At 38.1% G+C, this 24,322-nt stretch overlaps 1 protein-coding gene across 1 annotated transcript in view; it reads left to right on the plus strand.

Annotated features, from left to right (window-relative positions):
* The window catches only part of HIPK3 (homeodomain interacting protein kinase 3), a 78,871-nt gene that overhangs the window by 27,316 nt on the left and 27,233 nt on the right, over window positions 1-24,322 (plus strand). The gene's annotated exons all lie outside the window — the stretch shown is intronic.

Raw genomic sequence — 24,322 nt, forward strand, 5'->3', positions numbered from 1 at the left:
AGTCGAAAAGTAAAATTGTTTTTATCCCTATGAAGCATTTAATAAAACTCTGAATCTCCCTTCAGGCGTAGGCACGTGGTATGTGGGAGAGGGGGCAGTGGTATGGCCTTGTGTCCCACTTGCTTGTTGTTGGAAGTGGGCAGAAGCATAAGGTGATAGTACTAAGCCTCCAGAGAAGACAGATGGTGGGAAGCATTGTCTTCAGTCTTTGTGGTGTTGTCCAGCTTGTCGTAGGGCATGGTATGACTCCAGGCGGACTTCAGCTCCCGTATCTTAACACCAAAATCTGACCATTAGCCTACTAAGTAATGGAAAAATAACTGCATCCACGCTTCTTAGTGAAGGCCCACTTAAATGATAGTAAATTCAGAATATGTTCGGGTTCACTTAATTTCCTTGTGCTTCCAAGAGTCTAAGCTTTGTTTGCTAGCATAAAGATAAATTCAGAATTATGACCAGAATGTCTTTCTCAGTGCACAATATGTACTTCAAGGATAAATTATTAAAATAGCTTATTTGGAAATGCATGGTATGTGGAATTTTATATCAAATGTAAATTATTACATATTCTGCAAAATGCACTACATTATCTGTATTGCAGCAGTGTACAAGCCTGGCTATGAAGCCGTTACTCGTTGAGGGGAAAAAAAAGATAGTCACAGTGCATCTTCAGAGCAGGCAAGTCAAACCTGTTCTCATTTCTCTGTTAAACCCCTGTCAAATGCTCCATGGGATTGAGGATTTCTCACTCTTACCTTTGTGGTATATGCTGTGCTGGCCCTACCATATTTAAAGCAGTAAAACACAGCAGTTTGCCAGTTGTGCTGTTTGTATGCAACTGAGATGTAGCCAGTGAAGTTTGCTTGCACAGGAACTTTTTTTGGTACTAAAAATCAAACGTTTGTGGAATTTTGTTCTGCGCTCTAAGGACTATTGTAAATGTTGCCATTTTCCCCTCTGTAAATATCCAAGGATGTTTCTGTTGTCCCAGGACAGTGCAGCAATCTCTCGCAAAATACTGTCTCTTTACATGGTTCCCTTAATTCAGAGTTGCACCGTAGCTGAAATTTTTATCAGTATTTTGAATGCCTTATTGCATATTTTTGAGAACGATAGGTTCTCACCCTTATAGTCAATCATTTAATACTAAGTGTTCAAAATATTTAAAAACACCAGATATTTCATGATGAAATCTTTCATGAGACTATACTGTATTGTTTCAAGTGTAGTACCTATAGGTAATCTTGGAAAAAGAGCTGTTCTTTTAGCAACAATATCAGCATTCAGTGTGTGTGTGTATATGAAAACATGTAGAACACAACTGAAATTTTTTCTGATGTTGCAGGTTCAAAATTGATGTGAATTTAAAATGTCTTTTAATTGTCCCAAACTGATTCTAGGAATTGAATGGGAACAGGTTTTTTTCATTATTTTATTACGTTCTCTCAGTAAAACTTACTTCCCTGATAACTTTTGGATATGTGCATTTCGTAACTTCTTTGAAAAACTGTATGCATTACATTGCTTATGTACAAGGCTTTTATATAAATGTAACACTATGTGAAGCTTTTAAACTGCATATTACTGTAGTTTTATCAACTGAAAAACATCATAATTTTTAAAATCCGTTTGAGTTATTAGGGTATGCTGTAGGTCACAAATTAGTGGTAGCACTTAATGATACTTGCCAAAAAGGTCTGATGTCAGAAGTGTTATTTGCACTAATAGCACTGGATGTTGTGCTGAGTGCCTTTTTTTGAACCCCAGTAATGTTTAAATATTTGAGCTGTTAATTTTGTCACTCTTGGTAATTAATCTTTCACTTCTTGCCATCCAGTACTGTTTTAGCTGAAGATTTAGTGTGTCTTTCTCTATATAAAAGTATGCTATTTGTGTATGTGTATTTTATTAAGAGCATTTTTAACATCTTGAAGTTTTCATCAGCATTTCCGCACACCTGCCCACGTCCCCCCACTCCCCGCCCCGCCGCATGGTTTCTGAGGTGCACTTAAAACCTCTGCATCTCCTACGTGGCCAAGTTTCTGAGTTCAGTAAAGTGGCTGTAGTTCATGGGGTTTGGACTTTGTCTTACAGTAAATCCGAAGGCTATACCATAGGGTTTTGGCTTCTCTAGAGAACTATCTGATGAATGAATTCTGTGTTGGCTGCTCCCAGTGGGTGACAGCAGGGCTGGCGAGACCTCCAGCTGCTCCTCTGTTTCTGGCAGTAGCACAAGGGATTGCAGGATGGTGTCTGTGCACTGATGTACTTGCTGTTCCCATCATGAGACAGTCACAGTGGGCACAATGTTGTGTGGAGGTGTGGACAGTTTTGGACACTTGCCTCTCTGGAAGAGTAGCTAGAAGTGGAGCAGAGGGCCTCAGCATTTTTGGTAACAAGAGCTCTAGAAAGCAGAACAGAAGGATATAATTTGTAGACTATATGGTACAGCTTCTGACTGTGCTTTGGTTTTCATCTAGCCTTGAATTATTTCAACAACTTCCACTAAGAAAGTATTCTTAAATCAAAAGCTTTCCTGTACAGGCAAAGTAGCTGGGAAAGCTCTGTAGTTAAAGTTGATGTCTGGCTGATTATGCTGAGTAATTTCCGTAGAGAGGCACTAACAGAAGTCAAGTGCTTAACTGATACTGAAGTTTGTTTCTTGCTGTTTCTTTGCTGGTGTCTCTGCCTTAGCAGTAGATGAACTGTATGACTCTCTGTTCTCACTGCGTTGAGAGAGACCTGTTTTTTCATGACCAACACCACTTATGTCCCTAGTGTTGCCTTGCTCTGTGTAATTTTCCTATTTAACATAGTGTTTAATATAGGCATCGGTTGTTTAGCTGTTAAAAACCTACCAAAAAAGTTAGGAAACTGACAGGTATTTAACAAGGGGAAAAACTGCAACACTGTAGGGTATTACATAGAAGGATAATCAGGAATTAGCGTGTGTTGTTAGTGCCCGAGCACTCTACCCTGCCCTCTGAATTACTGTCCCACAGGAATGGTTGCTCATGGAGTGGTGCCATGTGCCATTTGGGTTAGTCAGTTTGTAGCCATGCAGTTGCCTTCATGAAAAAAACAACTTCAGGATTGCCTAAACCTAATCAGCACTAATTTTATTTTGCTTCATCTCTGGTTGTTCTGAGGTTACGTTGGCTATGATTATTAAGCATTTACATATGAGAAACACCTTTTCCTGTATATTTCTATCTGCAGCATCATTATTAGCCTGTGTACAAATGATATCAAATAACTTCCCCCCACCCCCCACCCTATTCTAATGTAGAGGTATCTGGTATAAAATTAAAAGAGAAGCCCCAAAACTTAGTCTGATATTTACTAGATTGGATGGAAGTCATGCCCATGCGCGGTTTCCTGTTTTGTAGCTATTTTTAACACTTCAGCATTTTCATTCTGTGTGCACAGAGGGTTGAGTTTATGCAAGACCACTGGCTGACTCTTGCAGACTTGTGTGAAATAATGCCAGTGTAATACCCATTAAATAATTTCATTAGCAAGTGTATATAGGTCATATTCCCCCAAGATAAATAACCTCTATCAATTTTAACCATTTCACAGAAGACAGTGTTACATGAATAAGGAATACCAAATGCAGAACAGTAACCTCAGCCCTTCCTCTCCCTTACTGACAGAATTAAACTTCTGCTAAAGTTAATTACTTAGCAATTAGTGCTGCTCCCCCTCCCGACCCAGGAGACCTGCAATTTCCTGGGTTGTACATGGTGCTCGCTTTGGATTTCCATGGGTTTCTGATGGTGGGTGCCAGGCTGATGCTGCAGGGGTGAGTGCTGTGAAGGAGCAGTGTTCCTGTGGTTCGGGAAATAGGCACGGCAGTCTGCCGGTGGCATGCTCAAACATGTGCCAGGGGAGAGCTCGTCAGGCATCTTCAGGGTGGCTCCTGAATCGTTGAGTCCCTGTGCTTGGCACAGAAGCGAATGGGAACCGGTGCGGTGCTAGAGTGGGAGGAGGAGGAACCAGAAACCCGCCTGCCAGTGCTGGAGCAGGTGCCTGGTGTGGGGCTGGACCCCCTGGTTGCTTCCAGTGCCGCTCTGCATCAGTGGGGCTGATGCACGCTGTTTGGGGAGCCATGGACTACCTAACAAAATGTGTCCTTTTAGAAAGCTGGTGTGTCAATTTCTAGTTGCTTAAATAAGATGAAAGCTGCTATATATGGTGGGGTGGTTGTGTTTTATTTATACATCCACCCGCCATCTATTACACGCATGCATGCCCTCAGTCTTTGTTGTTCGTGAATTGCATCGCTTGTGTGTCTTAAGTGTGTGTAAAATCAGATGCAAAAACTTGTTTCCCCTTGGCTGCTGTGCTTTGATTTCAGCTTTGCTTCAGAAGTTTATGAAGATATTTTCAAACATTTTTCCCTTATCTTAGGTTTTTTTCTGGGGCTGTGCCCTAAGAAAGAACTCTCTCTTTTGTGAGACAGACCTAACGTTTTGCCAAGCAACTGACTTAAAGAGTTTGAAGTGAAAGCAAAAATGAAAGGCAGTAAGCAGGCTAGTTTGTATTAGCAAACCAAAAAGTACAAGTATTTTGTAGTTTAATGGCAGCTTAGTGGCAGTTATATGAGTGGATTCATTCTTCAGTTCTTAAGTTATAACTTTTCTTCTGCACAAGACTGTATCAGTGTAGTTCCTCTTAAAGATCCTTTGAATGTTTTCTTTGACTTTTTCAATAATCTTTAAAGAATGGTTACAGATAAATCTCTGAAGTTTCTCTGTGTATGTTGCATCTGTAACTTTCCAGTGGTGAGCTATGATGACAAGCGAAAGCACCCGTTTTGAAGATGGACGGTGACCAGCTTGTTGGAGGGGACGTTTGGTTGCCTGCAGTCACGGTTCTGAAATGGGTAGTGCAGGAAGCTCCTGCGATAAGAAATAAGGTGGTTGCTTGGTGGATCTAATCTAGTGGGGATTTTTTTAAAAACTTCCGAGCTGACTTCTGAGCTTTTTTGGTTGACTTCTTAAAATGTGTGTAGGTGTGCATTTGTCCCCATACCATGGAAACTTTCAAGTACTTCAAACCAAATCTGACAGCGGATGAAAGTCCTGAAGGTGCCAATACTAGCAGTATGAACAGCAGCTGCAGAGCAGAGGGAAGATTCAAACTAGTGATTCCTGCAAGGTGAAAAGGAAGAAGTTGGTTGTTATGGTTGCTGTTTTGCAGTAGCCATCTGGCTAGTCAGTGTGTAGCTCTGGACTAACTAAATAATATGCTGGTTGCCCTTGCATATTACAGAAAGCAAAACAGAGATCTAGGGTTGTTCATTCTTGTCTGGGGAGGGAAGTAGTACAAATCTGGAAAAACAGCAACAACAAAGTATAATTAAGTCCAGTGGTTGTTGATAAGCTTGTTCGTATTTGTGTGGCGTGACAGCAGATTCTCTTTTTCAGCAGAATCTGGCACAAAGACCTGTGGAGAAATGTGTAAAAAGCTTCCTGACTTCTAAAATGGAAATAATTTCCTGATGTTTGCTAAGAGCCTGTGTTCTTAATTCTCTCTCCAGCTCGTTGCTCAATGCTCGCTTCTCATGACTGGCACTGCCACTGCAAGAAGATCAGAAAACTGCGCAGATAGGACAGGGAACTTTATTTAAAAAAAACAAGGCAAAACACCCATAACTCCTCCAACAAACAAAAATACCCCCCCACCCCCACCCCCCCAGCCAAAACAAACAAACAAAAAGCCCAAAACCACCGAAAGCAAAAGACATCCCCACCCAAAAATGTATTGGGGAATGCACACGCTCAGAATCACGTCAAGATAACTGTACTTATAGGACTGTCTTCTCGGAGCAGTGCATTGCTGTATTTTATTTTTCTTCTGTTGTGTGGTGGTTGTTTTTTTACCATCCCTTGTAGAAACAAGTATTTTAGAATGTCTTACTTTAACTAGTATATAGTATTTTTTGCCAAACTTCTGTAGGTCTGAGCCTGTGAGAAAGTACTGGAAAAATTAAAATTAGCCCAGATTGTTCTAAAACACACTCCGGTGCTTGACATCTGAAGGGCTACCACACGGTATTCTTCACATATTTCCACTAGGCACTGTCCTTTAACTGCGGCATCTGGAGCAGATGCCTCTTTAGCAATATCGGTACTGCTAGGTGTTCAAATTAGGAGTTCAAATTGCTGCTGTTCTGCTCCAAAGGAAAAATACTTTATGCCTGTAAATTAACTTTTTTTGGGGGACATATTTACCTTATTGATATACTGTAATTAGTTCCATGGTTGGGGAATCCTTCCATCACTTGAAAGCGGGTGGGTGTACTGGGAATAGTGGTAAGTCCTATTCTGCCTCATGGTAAGCATGGTAAACACGTAAGGCTCAGCGTCTCTCACTGTCAGCCCTCGGGGCACGGATACCTAACGCAGAATGCACATGGGGAGGGTGTGTTGGAACAACTCTATATTACACTACAGGTAGGCAGCTCTCCAGTGGGAGAGTCCCTGGCTAATCTCTGTAATTATTTTGAGTATTTAAGTATCTTCAGTTAAGTAGCCAGCTTTGCTGCCTTAATAACATCTTACGCAATTGGACCCTTCCCACGCTCCTTGCTGGCTCAAGGCAACGTGGCATGGTAGAATTTTTAGTGTGCAAAAGAGGTAGGAATGCAAAGGGAGTCGTTGAAAAGGGACTATGTGCAATTAAGAATATTTTGTTTTGCAAGTCAAAATATATATATATATATGTGTATTTCTTCTTCTTAAATCTGTTGTACATCAGTTATTCTATTTACAGATGTTTTTTTTCCTGGCATTGAATGGTCTGTTACATGTTACTGAAGAACTGGTAGCTGAAAGGGATTGATACCCATTTCCCTGGGTATTAATCTATAATGTGGTTAAACACAGTCTCTTTTTATTCTTTGTGAAAAGCAACTTTTAATTTAAACTGGATTTTAAAGAAAATCTTTTAATTTTTGTTCTTTTCGTTTATAGTCGAACTAAATTTCCAATTTTTTTTTTGTTAGCCATAGCCTTTTTTTCTTCATGGGGCTCATGTGTGACTTGCCTAAACAAAAATGTGAAAGCTTTGTCATGCTTTGAAACCTAACTTGTAGAATTTGCACAACTGACAAATGCATGCTTAAGGGTAATGTTTTTGATACATTTTACAAAAAATAGAAATCACTATTAGACACAGTTTCCTGTGAAACAACACATGTATTTCAAGTAGACCTAGATGTCAGTACGATATTCTTTCCTTTGTAAAGGGGGATTCTTCCTTTGCTTAATCTCATTATTTCTCCTATATCAAACATAACCCATTCAGTAAAAGGTAGGATGAGGCAAAGGGCTGCAGAATACACATGTGAGCCTCTAATAACCTTCTGAAGAATATAAGAACAGCCCTGAATGATCAAAGATCCAGTCAGTATGCAATCTCTGATGGTGACCGATAGCAAAAGCCTAAGCAAAGACAAAGCAGCAAAGAAGGTACATGTAGGTTGATAGTTCCTAGTATATTCTCCTAGCTGCTGGCAGTCTGAGCTCATTAGCTTCCTTAGGTTGGACTTTTTGTGTCTGGTAGCACATTAGAGGTAGTTTTTTGTTGCCCTTTTTTTTTTTGAAAGACATACAATTCTGGCATGGCACTCCACAGTACACTTACGTTTTATGAAGCAGATTTTGTATTTGTTGTATAAAGAGGTCCTAATGAGGAGCTGCTGTGTGGTGCAACAGACAATTTTATTGCATGAGTGACCAGTGCTTTGAAAAGTGATCGTTGGCTGCTGATGTTGCTGAGCCAGGCAAGAGCCCAGGAAAATAGGGTAAATCGTGTCGGAAGATGGTCTCATGAAACTTTCCAAGCAGCTCTGTTGAGTACAGTAGGGTAGTACTTTTTGCTGGTACAGAATGAGGGAACTGTAACTTGTTTTCCGAGTTCTTTGTCTGCAGTGAGCACATCATCCTGTCCTGTCCCTAACGAAAATGTTTTCTTTGGATTTTGTTCCTTGTGTACTTTAACCTTTTCAGTTATTCCCCTTTGACCCTTCATAAGGACATTTTGGGGCCGTTCATTAGGAAGGCCTGTGCTCTGTCTCCCACCCGGCATTATTAACATAGGGAAACAAAGAGTGTTGCTGGGAGAGGAGGAAGGAAGTTAGATTTCAAAATTCCCCACTTTGGAACCAGTTGGGTTTTTTTGTTGTTGTTCCTGTTACTAAACTTAACTTTAAAATCAATTCTGTTTTGTGTGAAGCACAGTAGGAACAGACTGTGACTCCACTTTAAGTTTGCTTCTTTCCGATTTTAGTTAGATGCTACAAATGGGAATGAGGTAACAAAAAATGAGGGCTATGCTTGTAGTGAAATGGCTCTTGGTGACTGCATGAAAATGGAAGGGTTAGGAATTCCTCTTCCTTGCTCTACCTCTGTGTTACCATCCGGCAGCAATGGAAGGGTGAGGGAGGGCTCAGCAAAGGTAAGCAGTGCAGGACAGGGCGTGTTTTCCAGTAGCATTACCCTGAATGCATGTTTTGCAAGAAATGTTATTTTGAGGTAGATTACTTCTGTTCTCTCCTAACTAACTTCTCTGTGTATTAATAAATCTATGTATCATGTCTGTGTTAAGAAGTGGGTGGAGAAAGTGAGTGTATATATGTGTGAGTGTTGCTTTTGATAGGAAAAACATAAACATTTTCATGAGAAGTGTTTGCTGAGAATGCAGAGCTGGGTTTGCTTGCCCTAGAAAGCGTCTGGGAGTTGTGTTCCTGGCGATAGTCAATTTTCACAGCGTCAAAATCGAACTGTCTTTAAACTAAAAAAACAATACTGAAAAATTAGCTGTTAATTTCTTGGTTGGCTGCAAAATGTTTTTAGCCTTCTAACCTGTGACTGATGTATGGTCTAATTTCATTAGAACAGGTAATCCTGTGTCATGCATCTCTTGAATGTTCTTTGCAGCAGATTTTTTTTTTTTTTGAGCACTTTGGGAGCAAATTCCTGATGAGCTTGTTGTAATAGTCGCACACAGGATAAAGAAAATAGCTTATAGGTTTGTTCTGGAAATGATGACTTGACAGTAGCCTCCGGCAGTGGAATTTAGCTATCAATAGTGCGTTAATCCAGTTAAGTAGAGAGCCTTTCATAGGGAAATAGGAGTCATGTGTTCTAGCTAAATAATTACCTTTAAAATAATCATGCAACTTGTAAACATTGCCTCGATATTTTTGTGATTTATTTTCTTTGGTACGGTTATGACACAGCAATAACTCCTTATTGAAGTGATAGCACATGCAGTGGCTTTGGGTAGTATTTATTTCAGAACATTCTTACATAAAGCTGTGTTGATACATGTAAGCACTGACTTTGTCAGCTAGTTTTTGCCTGTTCTGTTTACTATTTAGAAAATACCACGTTATGACAATTGTAATTACGCTTGCATTTATACACCGCTTTTTAAATCATAGCAAGCTTGTGTTGAGACACACTGATGATTTGGAGAAGTTTATGAAGCCAGTGCTCTGTACTTTACCTGCCTGATAAGTAGGTGTCCCCAGGGGTCAGTTTTCCCATAGAGTTCCCCTGGACACAGTTCAGCTCCCATCCTCTTCTTCCCCCCTGGGGGTACGGGCAGTGGTTCGACAGTTAAGCAGTGGTTCCAACCAAGTAGAAGGAAGAAGATAGCTGGTTAAATGCATGACTTACTTCAGTTAACTCCTATTGTAACTTCAATCTCTCAATTCATAGATTTTTAACATGCTTTTTTTTTCCTATGCTGAATAGTGAAACAAAGAAACTCTATGATTTCACTTGTCTCTCATTTCAGTGGGTATACTGGCACCAGTGGGGGATAAGAAATACACAACACATTGAGGTATGTGCTTATTCTGTAGAACAAAGCCTATTTTCGGCAGCTCTCTTGAAGTTGGTAGAGCTGGTAACAGCATGCCTTGTTAAGATTGCCATGCCATTCTTTATTAAAAGATGCTGCTATAGAGTCCTTAAATCTTCCAGATGTAAGACATTTGAGCACAATCTTTTTGTTTCAGATGTTTGAGACTGAGTTTAGTGGTTTTTTCTTTTTTTTTTTCCTTTTTCCCCTGATGAAACTAATCAACCGAAGTTGAGCACCCTCTCCCCCCTGATCTTGGCAGATAAAATCTGATGATGCTTATTAGGTTGGTTGGTTAGTGTTCCTGATAGCTCACCACGCTTCTTTGAACATTGGAAAGATAATGGAAGCAAGTGAGTGGCAACTGGTCATCTGCCACAGGTCATATGAACTGCATATGAACTTAAACTGAAATTGGGGATATGCAATTGATAGTGAGTCTATTTTTGTCATGTTTAAAATAATAAAAAAGATTTAGAAACAGCTCTGGCATCTTTGAGAAACCTTCACATCGGTAGTTTTCTAAATCATGTGAACCTATTTACATCAGGTTTACCTACAGCAGGTCCATAAATATGCTCCACTGTTACGGTTATAACTTTCAAAAATGTATATGATCACTTCTTACTCTATGGAATTGTAACCACCTTTGGGAGAAAACTTAGTAAATGTAATACACTTTATTGCTACATGATGCTTAATAAAAATTAAAGCGAACACTGTGATATTACATTGACCATCCTTGGAGAATATAAAATGGTAGCAGAATGTAATGATCTCTGTTTTGGAACAGGACCATCTAGCCTTTTATTTCGGAAGACAGTTGCTTGAGGTCTCTTAAGTGTAAATAAAGACCTCTTTCCTTGGTACTTCAGCAAAGCAGCTTTTTGTCTTTAGGTACTCGCAGTACCATACCAAGACTTGATAAGTCATTGACATACTTTTTGTAGAGTATAGTGGTTTTAATCTGCAGATTAAAATTTCTTCCAAAGAAATGCAGCTTTTGGGATTTCTTGGATGTCTGCTGGGTTTTATGTCTTTCCCAGCTGGTTATTTTTAGTTATTTATGTTTTTAAAAAAAATCTGTAATCTTGAATCATAGTACAATCTGATTTGCTTGAAGGCATTTGCAGTGTCAGAGCCAGAAAATAATAATAAAAAGAAGTTTGTCACTGTCATCTAGTCTAGTTCTCAAATGACTAATGAAAATATTCTTATTTATCATTATGCTCTAATGGACTCTTTTCCTCATAAGGTTATGTTACTAGCCTCTAAGTCTCTCCTATTTTGATTTTGATGTACATCTGATGCTGTTCTTGTTTCCAACTACTTATTCTCAAGAGGTTATTTCTGTATAAGCTTCAAGTATTCCAGCATCTCGGCAATTGTTTGATAATGGATAATTTTGCTGCACATGTCCCAGCAGCATCATTAATGTATATGTTGTTTGTAGAGCCTTTTCAAGGTTGATTGACAGCAGTTCTTCCTGGGCAATTCTAAACAAATTTATAGGTCTGTCTTGGCAGTGGGATTACTGCCAAGGATTTCTTTAAATATATTGCTCTGCTTGTGATAGTTTATGCTACCCTATGCATAGACAATATAATTTCTTATTCATGTCTAGTCAATAAAAAGTTGACTCTACTGCTGTCAATCTTAAAATCAAGATTTCACAAGGAAAATATTCAGACAAACTGACTTTGGGGAAATTCATGTTATACAAAAATCCCACTGAACTGATGATAATGATCTTGTCTGATTTCACCTATAATCTTTGGCCGATGTCAGTGATGAAAAAAACCTACAGGAACTTCATGAATAGAGAAGAAAAACACAAATATTCCTCCCCCACCCCCCCCAGTAGGAGCGTGTGTGTGTAGGGACTGTTTAGGTTGCAGGTAGCAAACTCGGGAAATTGCTGAAAGGGAGCAGTAGTGGGCTGCTTTTGGGAGGTGGGATTTTGTTTCAAGAAGAGATTTATTTTTTTCCCCCTCCCAGTTTTAACATACACAGGTTAAACTTACATTTTTAGTTTGATTTCTTCCTAAAAGTGAAAAACACCATGTAAAACACCCAGCGAACTTAATGTACTTGACTCAAAAGGAAGTATTAACTCTGTTAGTGAAGGCGCAGCAAGGCCTATGTTGGGAGCCTCGCTAAAAAGCGATGATATAACACAGGGCTGGCCTTTGAAAGTTTCTCCGAGCAAGTTGTGGTATGACAACGTAATGTAAAAATAGTTCCTGGGTCTAAGAAAAAGGTAATACTTTGATTTGAGGATTTTTTTTTTCCTTGGAAAATTCATATATGCTGGAAACAAAACAAGTGTGAATTCTCCACATCTCCCAGGAAATCACAAATACCTTTTTAGAGGAGATCTGTTAACTGAACTTCAGCTTCCATCTTTTCAAAGAGCAGGAGCTCCCAGTAAAATACTCCTGCTGTGTAGAGTCTCATAATACATTAGCCTTTAGGGCAGTGTTCAGGGTTTGGCTGAAGGTTATATCACATGCAAAATAGTTGGACTTCCCAATGGTTTTATTTTTGCAATTTTTGTTAATCATTGACATTTTGAATGAATTTTTAGTTGACATGTTTTGGTTTTGCATTTTGGTGCAAGTCATTTGAAAGTTGAAACTAGACTATCTCACTGACATAATACGGTACTTAGATGGATTATGGATTTTATGCGGTATATATGTCAACTCTCAGTTTAGGACGTATTTGAGAGTGCTTCATAATCTTTATTGGTATTATATGAATGCACTTTTTAATAGTTCAAATGAACGGATGGTTGCGTTCTTGAAATGACTACTGCTGTTATTTTTTTAAAGTTCAGGAGATGTTTATTGCTCCGCACACTTTGCCAGCAGAGTATCTTGCAGAGTCTTGTGAAATTCTGTGTAATATTTTCTCTGTACATTGAGAAGAGCGGGCAGTGAAGATAGCTTACCTTTCCTTTTTCTCTTGGAGACAAAAATTATTATACAACACCAGCTCAAGGCACTGAGCAATCGGTGTGCTACAGCCCTATTTGAGCAGTAGCACTTCTGTAAATGAGGGGAAAGTTCCCTGTCTATTTGATCCTTGTTGCTTCTGTTAATATTGTCAACAAGTGTGCCTTTTCCTAACATAAGTGTCTGTCTATAATGGGAACAGAATGAAGTTTTTAGCCATAAATAATGAGCTGCTCACAATTATTAGTGTCCTGGACTGGACTCAAAGGGTTTACTCGGATGAAAGGCTCCCGTTATTATCCAATTATTATCTAGATCCCATTATTATCTTTTTTCTTTAAACTGCACTGCCTGTTTTTAACTTTTATTTGCTCTGACAGTAGAATTATAATGTTCTGCTTGATTAAAAAGAATTTCCAGTGTAATCTGATTTCTTCCTCTTTAGTGTGGTGGTAGAGGGTCTGGTTTTTAGTATTAGATATCAGGCAAGAACTCCCTAAAAAATGATATCAACTTTTATGTAGTGAGAAGAATACATGGGAAAAAACCCTACCCTATGTTTTAATGTTTGGGTAGAGTGTGTTGCATTTTTGTATGTAATGTTACTTTAAAAATCCTTGCAAAGTAGACCTTGCAGAAATGCTGGGGTTCGTTGCTGTAGTCGCATTCCTGTTGCAGCATGTTGTCAGGGTCTGATATGACATCAATCTGGATGTAATAGATACATAGTTAAGCAGTTTATTTTAGGATCTGAAACTCTTCTAAGAATAGACAGGCTCTCCTTTCAACAGGAAAGGACAAATAAATTAAAATGGGATACCAGGGAAGGAAAAATAGGAAAAAAAAAAAAAGCAGAGAGGAAAAAGTATCTAACAAAACAAAAACAAAAAAGGGAAAAACCAGCAGACTGGTACTGGTGGGGTTCAAGGCTGGGGTGAAACACATGAAGGGACTGTTGCATATGGATTCTCTCAGCAGACTGCAGTGCAGTGGCAAGCAGGTGATGTGACACACTGGAAGGCTGAAGTCTTACAGTCTAGCCTACCAAAATAGACTTGTGTAATTTTCCTCCCTAGCAGTCCATAGGTTTAATTCAGCAGGGAGGAAAAAAATAACCTTTTAAATTTTCTAATGTAATTTCTTAGTTTTGTCAGAACATTGACAGATGATTTTCCATAGTGCCCCAAAGCTTAGGCTCTTCAGTATTTCTCCATGATAATGATAGTGGGATCACTACACCATGGGTAAGGATGTGACTTGTTCTGGTGGTGTCATATTTACACCAGGGGTCTAATCATAGAAATTTGTATGGGAAAAAATCACCAGGTCAGCCAGTCAGTTCACTTGCCAGTGCATCATAAATTACTACAGCAGTATACAAATTAAAACTGAGGTTGTTGAACACCGGTGCATACTGTATGTTGGGTGTATTTTTCTGCATTGCTGTATGGAAACAAAAGGTCCCAATAAAACATTGTGCCAGACATATATCTGTTGGGTATGAATCTAGCAGTAGATTTAGAACCTAGAAGTGTTTAAAAATATTTTTATTCACCAAAAAGTCTCTACTAGTGTAACGTTGAGAAGGCAGATTTAATTTCACGTATGTTAATCTACCTGCCCCAGTTGCTGCTCTGTAGGTTTTCTGTCATAACTTTCTTGTAAAGTTTCTGTTTGTTTTTGTGGAGGTTTGTGTGTTTGGTTTTTTTTGTTTCTTCATGTAGCAGCTGACATAGCTATTAAGTGACTAGGTAATATGTTATGTAGGGGAATATGCAGAGTGAAATGGATTCTGGTGTTCCATTTATTTAGTGAACAGGACATGAATTGCCTATGTGGAGCTGTGGTATCAGTACTTGACTTTTTGCTAGAGACTACTTTTTTTTTTTAATTCAAAGCCACCATGGCTTTGAATATTTAAATTTAAAGTGATCAAATGTCACTGTTAATCTGATATAATTATTTTTAAATGTCAATTTTTCCTCCAAGTCTTTTGCTTGTTTCTCTTTTAAAATAAAACAACTTGTTCAAGCTTACTGTCTCTATTTATCCTTATGTCATATTGTCAGTGTTTGATTTTTGATTTGACAATGTTTTTATAATCCAGTATCACTACATAAATTGTCTGTAATGAAAATACTGATAATTTTCTAAAATTGCAATTATTTTTTTATTTTTTCCTTCTGACAGATTTTTTTTCTTTGAGGGCAGGATTGTGTCATGGGCAAAAACCTTCAGTCTACAAGTCAGGATAATAGACTGTGAAAGCCTTAGTCCAATACTATGTAGAACATTATTAAGAAGGTAAATAAGATAAACATACTAGTTCGTATGAATACAGAATGATCTGGAGGTCTGAGAGAGATGAATGACATCACTCTGCCTGTTCAGGAATATTTGCATTCTTTTTTGGTGAGCTTTCTATAACTTAATGTAATTTTAAGTCAAAATTTATCAATCTGAGTTGCAAAACTTTATCAGAGTATCACTTTGCATCATCCAGATGGGCGCACATCACCAGTAAAAAAAATAAAAACAATCTTTTCACAATGGATGAGGATGTGAGCAGATTTTCTTACCTTATCAGGTGTCTATATGGTGTGTTCATTTCCACTGCAGTATGCCTACCTGAAGAACTGTTGTGCAACAGATATGTGCTAGAAAATTATTTCAAATAGTTTCACGGTTTATCAGGCTCTTGGGGCTGAGCTGCAGACCTGCAGCAGGCAGGCGTGTTGTTGCCCTGTGTTGGAGGGCAAACTCTTTTGCAAGTGTGAAAGAATGAAAGAAATTTTCCTTTGTGTCTTCAGGGTAGATTTTCCTTTGGTCTTGTGGGGTTTTCTTTTTTCTTTTTTTTTTTTTTTTTTAATTAGCTAGCTAATATATAGTAACGTATTATGATTCTTGACATAACAGCTATACCCTTGTGTTCTTTGGTATTTTACCTGAACTATGCCAAAGTGAGAATCCATTTAAAAATAAATAAATAAGAGAGACCCTTATGCTAATCAGTCATATCAGAAACTCATACCTTTTTCCATTGCCTTATGTCTGGTGAGAGTCCCTTGGTAGGGTTTTTACAGTGGGAACAGGCTGCTTGCTTCTTTAGGACCACCATGACTTTGTACCCTCAGTCCAGATGTAGGAGTGTCGTCATCAGGGGTGAAAGCGCAAGCAGCCTTCATACAAAACTGACTTACAAGGTCTTGCTATTCTTGACGAGGATGCTACAAGCAAATACAGTCGTGCTTATTACTCTTTTGTAGAAACTCCCTACCTGTTCTTCAGCTGGTGTGTTTGGGCACTGCAAGTCCATGGAGACCCTTACAGACTTAGAAATTGATATTCCCACAAAATCAACAATAAGAAAGCAAAGGGTGGGAGGAATTAAGATCTGGCATCTCTGATTTGTGAGGCCTTGAAATCTCCCACAATGTGGTGTTCTCATTTTTCTCTTCTGCTTGTTCTGAGCTGGAAATCATTGCTAGTGTTTGATCCTCTCCTCGGGTAGAGGCCAGTTTATGGTTGCTACCTGCCCCCCTGCGTGGCCTTCCACAGTTACTTGTGCTTGCCCTAACTTCTATCTCTGTTCCAAGTAAGATAATTTCAAGCTAGGTTTTCGTCAAAAATAATCTGGGCAATTCACCAGCTCAGCTTGGGTTTTTGTTTTGGCACAAGATTTTGGATGTTTTCATTTTCTGGGTGTTTCTTCTTTTCCCTTCCCATCCCTCCTCCTGTCCTGCCCCAGTAAAAAGAAAGAAGAGAGGGGGAAAAAAACCCCGAAGGTGGTTGTAACATATAGGGATGCATGTCAGGAGCAACAAACTATATGATAGAGACCATCTCATTAAATTAGATGCATAGGCCATTATTGCAGCTCAGGAAGTTAGTATGACTGTTTGCAAAACTGCGGAAGAAAGGGTGTCTAGGTCTTTCTAGTAAGAGATGTGTGAAATAAGAATTTAGACATCTGTGTGTATAAACATCCATACACACCTGTACAGCCTGTAATACCCTGTACTCCTGGGCAGGATTTGGGAGGCTGCAGACGCAACTGTGTACTCCGTAGGAAGGCAGGAGATGAGGAAACTTGCCTGTTTGAGATGGGACTTTGACTTCGGTGTGCCGCCCGAACTGTGCGCCTTATTCAGCACTTTGAGGTTGTCAGTACGAGCGGAGCGCGGTGTTTAGGCAGAGCACGTTCCCTGCTGCAGGTGAGGACAGAGGCAACGTCTGTGCGACCATCTCTTGCAACCTCTGACTCTTTCAAGGATAAAGCACTGCAAGGTGGTTTCACAATTAAGAGTAAAGCATACCAGTGCAAGTACACAAAGGATATTGTCCAAATTCAGTTATCGGTAAGTAACCTCATTTGATGCTTTGAATATTGACACTTTGCTATCCAAAACATAAATAAAATATATTAAATTGCAGACTTTATTTGCCAATAAAGCATCTGAGGAGTTTCTCTGTACACAGTTTTCTTCATTATATTGCTACATCAGTATCTACTTTGCTTAATTTTCATGTAATTCAAAAACTGCTTACCATATCAAGTACATAAATCACTTGGTAAGTTGCAGTCTTTCTGAGGAAAAACAAAATCATGAAAAGACAGAAGCATAAACATCTTCTGGTTTTAATAAAATCAGCATCTCATTTCACTGGAGATAGTGAATAAGTAGAAAAGAATCTGTTGAAATCATTTCTTATTTTATTAATCTCAGCTGGAAAAAAAATAAATATTTAGTTTTTCCTTTTTTATCTTCACTACTTCTCGTAAGTGGTAAGAGAAGGTGTATTAAGTTAAAATTTGTGATGGCTCTTTCAAAACAAAATTATTTTTCAGTATCAGAAAAGAGTGCTAGGATAGTTTGCTTGTAATTTTGTTTTATTTGATGAAATTACCTAAGATTTATTTGTTATTTGTCTGGTTTGGTTTCCTGTTGTCTTTTTTCCTCTCTCCCTTCAGTTGCGAGTCCTATGTTTGAATTCTCTCTTTTTGTAGTGATTGTTTCTTTTTGTAAGTAGTTATATATTTGGGCTACTCTCTATATAAGGTTTTTAAATCCTGTCTCCTTCTCAAGGTCAGATCAGGGTTCAAAGTTAAACTGGCAGCTGCATGTCAGTCTTGTACATTATATATATCACTGGAAGGCTGTGATGTTGAGTAGGTCTTTTCTAGCCATTGAACATTGTATAGTTCTATGAAAAAGTTTTATTATGCTAAAATGAATTTTTTTTCTATCAGGAAATGAGAATTCCTTTTGCGCAGTGCTGTGGACACCACCACAGCAATACTGTGGCCTTAGAAGTTTACAGGAGATACAGCAACTAATTTCCTCCTGTCTTCACTATCACTTGGCCATGTGAGGGTCTGGTAGTGCACCAAACTTCTTCAAAGGAGGAATGAAATTATGAATGAAGGGGATAACTTCTCATATCTTCTTGAACATATTTATTCTTCCTGTGTGTTGTGATATATGGTGACATAGTCCTAAATTGCAAAGTGCTATTTTTGGTTCTTTCCTGCCACCTCAAAGACACAGATACCCTGTCCAGCTTAACTAATGTTTCCAGAGTCTGTTTCTGAGCGCTTACATGTTTGCTTTCAGTTTAAATCCTCTTACCTTCTTAAGAGTTTAAAAAAACCCAAAAAACCCCCAAAAACAAAAAAAATCAGAATTTGCTAGTTATGTACTTCCTAAAGCCTGATCATAGTAGAGTTAAAAGAACACTAGAAAACTGTACAAGAAAACCCAGGATTGTGAATGCAAATCTATAATGCAGCTTTGCATTATAGATTTACAGCAACAATCCTTTCAAAGGATAGGGAGGAAGGCTCGTTGTCTGGCATAGTGTACCGTACTTGCATTTCAAAGACCTAATGTACATTAACACATGACACTACCAATCTGTATTCAAACATCTCAATGGACTTAAAAGCAAGAGACAATTCAACTATGAAAGTGGTCTTAAAAAAGAAAAAAATTACTCAAGTGAGCATCTTATTTGTAACATGACTTTTTTAAAGACTTCCATAAATTTTATTGACATAATTCTTATTCTGACGAAAAGTCATTACAAATAAAAAATATTCTGACCACGAAGAAGATTGTAGAGACATTTTAGTTTGGATCAAGGGATTTGCTTGAGTAGCTCTTACCTTTGTGCAACAATAGTGATTTTAATATGTAGGAAATGAGATACATATGTCCATGGTCTATGTCTTCTGGTATTTAGCCACTGGAGAAAATTTACCATAGCAGAAGGTTGCACTTCAGTGTCTTCTAATGCGTTTCTTACAGCTCTACACAGCTGATGGCTGTTTTATTGTCCATCGATACGAACCTTGCTGTTTAACCTAGAGCCATTGTGGATGTTTTTTCTGTTGATCCGTTCTTAAATACTCTTAATATTTTTTTAACTCAACAGTGGCCTGTGATTCAAAGGCTAATAGTATTCTGGCTTTAAAGAAAAAACCTTTTAAATTTACATCAGTCTTTAATCTCAAAGGGTGTGGGGGATTCCTTGGTCTTCTGTAGCAAGGCAGGGCATTAGAAACACCTGGCTGCTTCTCTTCCATTATTTTACATATAATTTGAGTACTGTTAGTGGTCATTCATTCTTTCCTGAAGCTTTATAATTCTAACTAGGGTTTCTTCTTGTACCTAAGTCTCTTAAAGTCTTTAATTTATATTGTCCTTCTCTGCGTCTTTTCTATTTGATGTATCCTTTTTCAGATGGGGGTGACCAAAACTGAACACAGAATTCAAAAGTGAGCACACACTATTCAAGGTGAGGGAATATCACTAGTTTTATGTAAGACATAATAATTTTCAGTATGTCTTTTCTCCTTTAAAAATAAATACTGATATCCTGATTATTTTTGCTCCCAAGTGTAAGATATTTTTCGCGAGTAACCTGTAAGTTTATCTAGATTTTTTCATTGGAAAGTTGGTTAATTTATAACCTATTAATTCTTATGGGTAATTAATTAATGAACGAATAATGTACATTAATTTTCACTATGGTTTATTATACACCATGTATGCTCTACTGCCTGTCATTGTGTTGCTCTAATTGCATGTTTGAAATTCCTTCTGAAGTCCAGCACAAATGCACTAGAGAACCAGCTGTTCTTGACATCCTTCATCATCCACAGATTTTGTCATTACATGGTTCATTCCCCTTGCATCCTTCAGATTATTGAAGTGTACTTGCCTGTGGGTTTTTTCTGAGTATTGCCACCTTGATTTGGATCCCTCTAGCCTAGAGTCTTTCCTATGTTCTTGCAGATCTCTTAGAAAGGTTTGCACTCCTCTGCATTGATGATGAAGACTGGTAGTTGAAGAAAATGAATTGTACGTGAGAATACTCATTAGAATGCTCATTGCCATCTCTCGTTAACAACTTTACTGCATCTGATCTTTCTCTTAGACCTCCTTTCTTTAGGTGAAGAACTATACATCTCACAACCCATATCTAATTACTTCTTTCATAAAGTATATGTTTGTGTTACGCTAGTAATGTTAGTGGGGGGTGAAAGTGTTATTCTCAGGTTTGTAATCCATTTTGACTATAACTCTTGCAAATTGGATTAATTTACATGAGTTCTTTTGATTCATAGGATGGCTTTGAAAAAGTCATTAATAAAAAAGATAAACAACCTACCCTTTTGATGACTTCTTTGCATAGGTACCCGTTACAATGATGACCGTGTGCTGTATCCTGAGCAGATGAGGTATTTGGCATTGTCACAATGAACATTGGTAATGAGGGGTAGTAATGTTTGGTTTATATGGGAAGAGTATAAATTTTGTGTTGTGTGCTCATATTAGAAGCACTGTCTGCATTTGTGTTCAACTATATAAATACAGAGAAGCCAAAAATTATGGAGAGATAGTATTAAAATTTTCATTCAGTGTGTTTTAAATTGCAAAGTCAAAATGGCTTGATAAGGCTAATATGCCTGTTTGGAAGGAATATTACTGCAAAACCTGTAATGAAGAGGTAACGCTGCCAAGGATATACCAGCATTACTGATGTCCAGCATCTTTGGGGTAGGCAATAGCACTTGGGGAGAGAAAGTAGCTCCATGTTCCTCATATGGCACCGTTACCTTCAGCTTCTGGCATGGAAGTCGGTATACCAACCAACTAAGGTGGTGGCTAAAGGTTTTGGTCTTGGAGAGAAATTACGTGGATGTGTTGAAAGGAGTGGGAGGCATGAGGGTAGGAAGGCTATTTATACAGTCTTCTCTCATCTGGAGAGTGGCAACCTGGTGGTCAATAAATAAAACAATGGCATGTGGTAGACAGTAGATACATTGACCCTTTCATACTGCCAGAAGAGAAATAGAAATAAAAATTGCTCAGTCTTTAATCTAATTTCCTTGATATGTGAGGGGTGTACGTATAATTGTTAGAGGACCTTCAGTGGAAACATATTTGAGAAATTATTTGTGCATTCAACAGAATTTTTCATAAAGTTAGCAGTTCCAGGAAGCTGCTGGTTTTATTGTTTTATGCTGTTCTTCAGTTGTTACTATGTTACATTAACTGTTGGTTTTTATCTTTTTCATTGAACTTTTGTTCTAAATTGGATTTCTGTCTGGGGACTTCTAGGTAGTGATCATTTGAAATGGCTTGATTTCTTACAGTTTTTGTCATGACTTACTTTTTTATTATGGCTAATTCTTGCTCATTGGTCTTTGCTCCCCCAGTGTAAAGGTTGGAAGAATTTTTCTGTTACTCTGCTAAGATTTTGATTTATGTGTAGTTTTTGCTTGTTTGGTTGTTTTTTTTTAACCCTCCCTCGAGGAATTATTTCACTTTTCTTCAAATGTGCTTATTTTGTTGCTTCTTTCTAAGCTGGCTAACATGCTGAAGCTAAATGATTTTATGAAATGTTCTGGTCTTTAAGCAAGTTAACAGAACAAATTGTGTAGTTTCTTTCCTCATAAGCTTACAAAACCCTATAGAATACTATGTATATTCATGGTCTGTGATGTAATAAATAGAAATGTGACTATCCAAACAAGCAGGTGAAACAAATATTCATTTGCATCTTTCATCTTTATAAATATTTCCAATTGAAAAGTCTGCTTCAAGAGAGTTGAATTGAGCTGTGCTGTGTCAAGTGAGAAAGAAGGATTTCAGATGTGTTAGTCTAGGAATTATTGCTTAATAAAGTGACTCTTTCCAGTGTAGTAACATTGCATTTCAAATTATAAATGAAGTTTTCTGTTAAAGTCTTTAATTAATGTTTAATTAACATTGATAAGCAATTAACATTGATAAGAAGGAGAAATACATGCACTTTCTGTAAAATCTTGCTTTTAATTTCATTTAAGTACATTTAAGTAAGATTTGGTATCCTTAAGTTTAGAAAATTCTGGTGTTCTCCTTGTTGATGTCTCGGTATGTGAAAAGAGATGCTGTTTACTAGATTGGGGACTACAGTAGCTTTTGGTATACTGAGCATCTTGTCATCTGCAGTAGATACCAAGCAATAGTGTGTGTGGTCTTGTTTTGAGAGAGAGAAGTACTAAGTTACAGTCTTCTTTCAGTAATCTGATGTTAAAGTGACTGTGTTGGGACATCTGGATTTCCTACCACTTAATTTAATGTCTTTGGTTGCAGTTAGGAAAGGGAATTTATGTAAAAATATTTCTTGCATGAAAAAAGAGCTGTGGATAATCTCAAAAAAAGAAAAATTGAAGAATGATTCCCTTCTCTTTAACCATTTGCTCCCCAGTTGTTCAAATAGATTTTAACTGGATGTTTAAAAGAAGAGGGAGGAAAAAAAATTGTGCTTTTGAGCATACCATTAACAAACTGTTTTCCTTTATCAAAAATATTTGAGCTGGTTAAAACATTTGAGCTGGTTAAAACCAATCTAAACCTAATCAAACCCAGTACAAGTTCTTCTTAAGTTTGTCTGCTGTGGGAGACTTGCTCGGTTTTAGGGACCAGCATGAGGCCATGGTAGGAGACGTTGAACCTGAAAAACAGCCAATTTGAAATTTCTGTGGAGCAGCAGCTCTTTATCTTCCTCACTTCAAGCTAGCCTGAAAGTGATTTTTGTTCACTGTACGGTAGTGAGATGTGGGTAGCCCTGTTTGGGAGCACATTTATTTCCTCCTCCTTTTTGGATGGTAGGTCAGGTTTTGGGAAGTGAGGAGCATCGGTCCTGCCTCTCCTTAGATACGTCCCTTTTCCTTAGACTTGTTAGCACTTTTATTGGTATCACAGAACTACTTGGTACCCTTGAAAAGCTAACACATTACTATATTGTGAAATACAGTAAACCTTTTTTTTTTTTTTGTCATCATATCTACCCTTGTCCTCCTTCTATTTGCAGTCCTATCCCTCAAAAGAGACGAGCGACAGACTGACTGACTGTGGCTATTTTTATATGGTGCACGTATTAACTGTTCAGTAAATGTAAGAGGTTTTAAAGAGCTTATTTTAGCAGAAGCATTTGTTAAAGCCCCACATCCATAGGCTGTGTGTATATTCATTAACTATTCAGGGCTGTAACATAATACAACAAAAGGAAGCGTATTTTAACAGAGATCTCTAACAACCATACGCAGGCTGGCACCCAGCCAGGCTGAAGGCAGACGTTTCTTATGGCTATTTCTAGTCCTGCGGCATCTAGATAGATCAAATTTATTTCTTGGATAACGAAACTAGCTAATACTTACTGCAGTGTCGTGATCCTGCATTACAAAAATATGTTATGTTTGATCCCTAGAAGTTTATTGTAATCAAATCTTTGAGGGCAGTGGAAAACAGCCTCTCCAGTTTCACTGCCAGTGTGGCAAGATTTATCCTTCGTATAATCGCATCCGAAATGGTTTGTGACAAGGATGGGAAGAACTGAAGCGCTGGCATGAATGGAAAGTGCATAAATATTTAACAGAATATCCTGTCCTGTAGACTTTCTTATCTCTGGAAAGTCTCAGATTTTTCCCCGTAGCAGAAGCCTGTGTGGTTTCACTGGTCAGGGATGGGGCAGAGCATTGGGATTCCCTCGCCAGTGGTGAACGTGCATCCTTGGAGTGTGTCTACGTACAGCTTCTGCCAACTACTGATTGTGAAAAGGGATGGAGATGCTTCAGCTCTTGGTCTGCTGTATACTACAAAATAGTTTCTCTGTCCCAGTGTAGCATGAAAATAGGAATTTTTTCCCAACCCAGTACATTTTGGTGAATTAAAGAATATTTTGATAAAGCTAATGTCAGAGGAGAAGATAAATGAGATATGTAGGAATTTACTATGGTCAGGGATTCTGTTTTGTATGTGGAGTGTCAATATGATACACCAGCATGTGCTGAAGTGTAAGATTTTTAAGCTTTTACATAGGTGAGAAATCACGATTTTCCCTACTGGCATGTTACCTGGTCAGTTGAATGCTACTCCTCTGCCCAGCTGCAGTGGGAATTACTCTGTTAGTTTTAACCACCTTCCTATTGTTCT

The sequence above is a fragment of the Gavia stellata genome, chromosome 17, assembly GCF_030936135.1.
Source record: "Gavia stellata isolate bGavSte3 chromosome 17, bGavSte3.hap2, whole genome shotgun sequence".
Lineage (NCBI taxonomy): Eukaryota > Metazoa > Chordata > Aves > Gaviiformes > Gaviidae > Gavia > Gavia stellata.